Genomic DNA, 6,640 nt, shown 5'->3' with positions numbered 1-6,640 from the left:
TTTTTCAACAACTGTTGATTTCTCAGACTTCCAATCAAAAATTCATTGCTTTCCTGTGTAGAAAATACTGATAACATTATTAAAAAAGTACCATTAGCATTATACACAAACGATCAAGTTTTCTTATTTCAAAGCGTTTGCTGACTTGATCAATTGTGATCAAATATGCTTACTAAAAGGAGATCTCATTCAGTTGCCATGTGATGTTGGCGAGATTTGCTCTATATGCCTTTCAAGTTGCCAATCTATTTTTCTTTGGTATAATATACAAGTTTGTAGTCATGCTGTGAAATATTTAAAGAGCGTGAAAAGTTTTTGACTTAATTGAAGAATATTAAGTTCAAGATAATTTTTTTTTACTAAGATCCTTTATGGAATACAGGCCCCAGATCTAGTTTAACAATATCAATAATTTAAATCACTACTGTATGTTTTTATTTTATGCCTTCTTTTGGTTCATAAATATCATTCAGAGATCAGGCTATATGATTATCTGTATCGAGAAGTGAACTTGTTCACTTTCTACAGTATTAATCATGGGCCTATATCACCAATACTTTTTTTTTTTGTTGGATTTAACGTCGCACCGACACATGATAGGTCATATGGCGACTTATCACCAATACTGGTACTAAAGAAAAGCTCATGACGTCAACAAGACCGCTTTAAAGTTCTTTGAGTTATGTAGTTTGAGCAAATTGTCATAGCACAATTTTGAAAACTGACATACTTTCACACACACTAAAACCCTTGTGAAAACTTAAATCACACACAAGTCCACATTAAAGACATTACAGTATATCTCCAAATCCTCTGGCTGACCGTCAAATCCTCCCTGCCTGCAGCAGACGCACCTTTCTGTAATAATATTGAATGTTTTGTTTTAATATAATTCATTAATATTAAGTACTTGTGTAAAACAATGTCAATGATAGAATGATTCTGGAGCAAAGACACATTATTTGTTTAAATTGTTTCTGAAACTGAAATTTATGTTTTAAGCAAACTTTAAGGATGAAGATTTGGTTCTTTAATTTTATATCAGTTCAACCATCCTGAATCCTGCAGTAAAACCTGAATCAAATTATGCTTACCTTTTTAGTGCAACACCAAAAACAAAGAAGTAAAGCTGAAGATTATCAAGAGCTCAAGTTACACTTATCTTTAGATACATTTAACTGTAACCTAAGTCAGTTTGACCTTCAAGCAAGTGCTGTTTTAATGTTGTAAATTTTCTGACTTATCCAAAAAGCATCAACACTGAACAATAGAAAAGCAATAAAATCTAAGCCTACCTTAAATTTCAATCCACCTTTTTTGAATGGAGCATGTTTTAAAAACAGCATCCTCAGCTTCTTTCTTTTTGTTATTGTCTTATGAGTTTTCATAAGAGCATCTGAAAAAAAATCATTACAGTGGTGTAAAAGTTGTAATCAAATTGTCGTTATCACAAAAGAGGCATCCACATTAGACGCCATGCTCACATGTTAATTTAAATCTTATATTATATAATGAAACAACAAATGAAATTTAAAACTATCTAAAATAGCTATTTAAATGGATTCCCGATTGATTATGATGTTTTAGATAAAACAACAAATGAGACTGAAAAATGGTTTGAGAACATGAGGCCCAGCTGAGCTTTTTCTTTTCTGAATTGTCCTCAAAAAATACCTGTCAGTGATGATGATTTATGTTATCAATATTCTAAACATGTTTTTTTTTAATTACCAAGCTACCTATATAGATCCTCTTTCTCTGGACATGTTAAAAACAAATTTACTCCACACTGTAACAGTATACAGAACTTACTCAATATTGACCTGCAGCCAGCATTGGCCTGCAGATAGCCAGGTCTTCCAGTTTCTTTTCTCCTCTCATTCCTTTCAGGGAATACAATGCCCAAACCTTATTCGATCCCGTAAAAGTCATCATCAGACGACATGGGGGTGTCAACATCTTTGCTACCGAATGTGCAATAATATTGGGACTTTTAAAAAGGAAACAGAACAACAGTTAACTTATTGTAAATATGTAGGTCCAATCAGTTCTACAGCAATCGTATTGACAAAAGTAGATCGCATTATAAGAACAAGACAGTACTCATTGAATAAACTTTTTATGCCATTAATGGTATCAAATGATTCAATTTCAGTCATTAAATCTTTAAAATTTAAATAACTAGAGCTATCACTGAAGGTGATGAATATCTCCATATCGTATGGCACCTAAATTGCTTATTTTCTGGAGACACTGACTTTAAAAAGTATCTCAAGTCAAGGTGAAGGTCAAAGTAACATGTAAATGCACGTGTTCCTTGCGCTCATGATGGTGATGTGCATGTAAAATTATTTGAAAATTTAGAGAGCAGTTTAGGAGACATAACTGTACGTTAAGAATTTAACTTAAGAATTTACATCATGCAAAGCTTGGTATCTACATGCATTTATACCATCTCTCATGTCTCACTTGACATGAGGATCGTACCAATTAAGGTATTCGCCACCTCTCCGTGTGAACAGGCCTGAAGATTGACAAAGAAACATGAGATAGCTTTCAGATTTGAACTGGTTTTACTATGTATGACATACTTAAAAGTTAAATATTTACATCATGCAAGTCTTGGTATCTACATGCATTTGTACCACCTCTCCTGTCCTACTTGGCACGAGGATCGTAACATTTAAGGTATTTGCCACCTCTCCATGTAAACAGGCCTGAGGATTGACAAAGAAACACGAGATTTGAACTGGTTTTTACTACGTATGACAAACTTAGGTATTTACATCCTGCAAGTCTTGGTATCTACATGCATTTGTACCACCTCTCCTGTCCTACTTGGCATGAGGATCGAACCATTTAAGGTATTTGCCACCTCTCCATGTAAACAGGCCTGAGGATTGACAAAGAAACATGAGATAGCTTTCAGATTTGAATTGAATTGGTTTTTTTAACCTATACTGTGTTGGTGTGCCGTAAAACCCAAATAAATTAATTAGTTTTACTATATTGTATGAAGTACTTTGGTATTTTTCATCATGCAAGTCTTGGTATCTACATGCATTTGTACCACCTCTTCTTAGTTCTACTTTGCACAAGGATCATACCATTTAAGGTACATTGTATTCGCCACCTCTCCATTGTACAGGCCCGAGGATTGACAAAAGAAACATGTAATAGCTTTCAGGCTTGAATTAGTTTACTATGACACACTAAGTAGTGACTAATCTTGGTATCTACATGCATTGTACCACCTTTCCTGTCCTACTTGGCATGAGGATCGGACCAATTAAGGTATTCGCCACCTCTCCATGTAAACAGGCCTGAGGATTGACAAAGAAACACGAGATATCTTCCAGATTTGAATTGGTTCTACTATATAGCTTTCAGACTTGAATTAGTTTACTATGACATACTAAGTAGTGACATGCAAATCTTGGTATCTACATGCATTTGTACCACCTCTTCTGTCCTACTTGGCATGAGGATCGGACCCCAAATTAAGGTATTCGCCACCTTCTCCATGTAAACAGGCCTGAGGATTGACAAAGAAACACGAGATATCTTCCAGATTTGAATTGGTTTTACTGTAGCTTTCAGACTGGGAATTAGTTTACAATGACATACTAAGTAGTGACATGCAAATCTTGGTATTACATGCATTTGTACCACTCTCCTGTCCTACTTGGCATGAGGATCGGACCAATTAAGGTATTCGCCACCTCTCCATGTAAACAGGCCTGAGGATTGACAAAGAAACACGAGATATCTTCCAGATTTGAATTGGTATTACTGTAGCTTTCAGACTTGAATTAGTTTACTATGACATACTAAGTAGTGACATGCAAATCTTGGTATCTACATGCATTTGTACACCTCTCCTGTCCTAATTGGCATGAGGATCAGACCAATTAAGGTATTCGCCACCTCTCCATGTAAACAGGCCTGAGGATTGACAAAGAAACACGAGATATCTTCCAGATTTGAATTGGTTTTACTGTAGCTTTCAGACTTGGAATTAGTTTTACAATGACATACTAAGTAGTGACATGCAAATCTTGGTATCTACATGCATTTGTACCACTTCCCGTCCTACTTGGCATGAGGATCGGACCAATTAAGGTATTCGCCACCCCTCATGTAAACAGGCCCGAGGATTGACAGAAACACGAGATATCTTCCAGATTTGAATTGGTTCTACTATAGCTTTCAGACTTGAATTAGTTTACTATGAACATATTAGTAGTGACATGCAAATCTTGGTATCTACATGCATTTGTACCACCTCTCCTGTCCTACTTGGCATGAGGATCGGACCAATTAAGGTATTCGCCACCTCTCCATGAGAAACAGGCCCGAGGATTGACAAAAGAAACATGAGATATCTTCCAGATTTGAATTGGTTTTACTATGTATGACGTACTTAGGTATTTACATTATAAATGCAAGTCTTGGTATCTACATGCATATGTACTACCTCTCCTGTCCTAATTGGCATGAAGATCGAACGATTTAAGGTATCTGCCACCTCTCCATGTAAACAGGTCTGAGGATTGACAAAGGAACATGAGATAGCTTTCAGACTTTAATTTGTTTACTATGTTTGATGTACCTAGAATTGACATGCAAGTTTCGGTATTTACATGCATTTGTACGACCTCTCCTGTCCCACTTGGCATGAGGATCATACCATTTAAGTTATTCGCCACCTCTCCATGTAAAAAGGCCTGAAGATTTACAAAGAAACCTGACTTAGCTTTCACACTAGAATGAGTTTATAATATGACCTTAGTACTGACATGCAAGTCTTCGTATCTACATGCACGATTAAAAGTAAAACTGTAGTATGTATTCACACAAAGTTTTGTTTGCAGACGAGTATCGACATCTATATTTTTTCAGTAATAACAGGTATCATTACTTATTCATTAGGAAATCTATTACCGGATGGTTAGAAAATCCTTGAGGATTTGCTAGCCGTCTGGTAAAGGGATCTCAGATCGACTAAATGTCAGACTGGCATTCGGTAACCCGGACGGCTAGACACTCCTTGTGTTAATTTATAATTCAATCAGGTTTTCTGAAAATTTATTTTCATAAGTACGCAGCTTATCTGAAGCTCTGATTTTATATTTATATAGTTAAAATATTAAATATAATCTGAAAAGTAGATCCCTTGGAAGCACCGAGAACAAAAACAATTTTAACAAACAGTGAAAATTGCAGACTCAGTTTGATTGAGTCTGTTCATGAGCAGTTATGGATAATGCAACACTGCCCACGCCCCCTATCACCGGCTTAAGCAGTATTCAATCTTCAAATCTAAATAAGTTGAAATCAATGATCCCAAAGGACCAGAAAATCTATCAACACTGAGATGAAGTCGGGGCGACTTTTATGGCCGCCACACAGCACTTAAAGTTAACATCCGCTGTTGTGCTGTAAATATAATCTGAAAAGTAGATCCCGTGAAAGCACTGAAAGATTTCGTAACAGAAATTAAATAGTTGCGGACGCACTGGTCGAGAGGGCTAAGACGCTTTCCTACGGAGGCGAAGGCCCCTGGTTCGAATCCTGGCTACTCCCACTGCGGTGTGTCCTTGCGCAAGGCACTTTATCACGATTGCCTCAGTCGACCTAGTCGAACTAATCCGACGTATACAGTTTGTTTTATATTGTGACGGTCAAACTGTAACGTCGGTGGCTGCAAAAGTCAGAAATTAAAAAGCAGCCACTCAGCGACAGTAAGCTTGTCTACAGTCGACCCAGCTGTAAATGGGTACCAGCAAATTGCAGGGGGTGAGGTATAATTGGTTTTAACTGTTCTTAATATAGGGTCGCAGAAAAGCTCTAGAGAGCTTATGTTAATTGTTTCACCAAGCGATGGTAAATAAAACTTGCCTTTACCTTTACCAGACGAGTGCTGAATATTATATGGAAAGTTTCTTGTTTAACAGAAGTGGGTGGGGTATGGCAGCAATTTGCATTCGTTTTTTTTCTTTACAGGGTTTTTACTGAATAAATTTCATGTTGCTGTTAACGAACGCATATATGTAGGCTATTTGATCTGCAACAAAATCTTGACTTGGCCCAAATCTTGGGATAACTTTGCGCCAAAATGAATTCAAGAATAATCTAGAGTATAAGATATTAATTTATACGTACTTACCTCAGTCTTACGTAAAACACCAGATATATCGATAGTTAATTGAAAGGAGATTTTATTCAGTTGTTCTAATGTGTAACAGTATCACCGAGAGACACCAAAAATACTAACGGACTTTGTAAACATTCGGCGCGCATGCAGATATTCAGGTGTCAGTACATCCGAATCAACGTTTCTTTTTAAGAAGGAGATACTCAAAGTAAATTTACGAAAAAATATTTATGTTCAATGATGTTACAGTATATTCGACAACTTAAATTGAAATAAACGAAATTATAATGGCAAAATATAGATTCGAACCTATCGCTACGAAGTCAGCTTTACATAATGAAATACTACAACAACAACAACAACAAAATATTGACACTAAAATAGATCTAACCTAATTTATTTCAAGAAACAAGCTTATTTTTCAGAAGTTTGAAGTTCAGGTCATCAGTATTTCTGATGTACCCTCATAAATACATAATTTGC

At 36.0% G+C, this 6,640-nt stretch overlaps 1 long non-coding RNA gene across 1 annotated transcript; it reads right to left on the bottom strand.

The window, feature by feature from the left end:
- Positions 1 to 390: 390 nt before the first annotated feature.
- On the bottom strand, positions 391 to 6,640 carry LOC123565674 (uncharacterized). Its single transcript, XR_008370415.1, has 4 exons — positions 6,170 to 6,640; positions 1,813 to 1,990; positions 1,296 to 1,396; positions 391 to 858 (listed from the first exon to the last, which is right to left on the bottom strand). It is a non-coding gene; the product is annotated as an uncharacterized LOC123565674 (long non-coding RNA).

This window comes from Mercenaria mercenaria, chromosome 3 (genome assembly GCF_021730395.1).
Source record: "Mercenaria mercenaria strain notata chromosome 3, MADL_Memer_1, whole genome shotgun sequence".
NCBI classification, from domain to species: Eukaryota; Metazoa; Mollusca; class Bivalvia; order Venerida; family Veneridae; genus Mercenaria; species Mercenaria mercenaria.
This window is presented reverse-complemented; position numbering and strand designations above follow the sequence as displayed.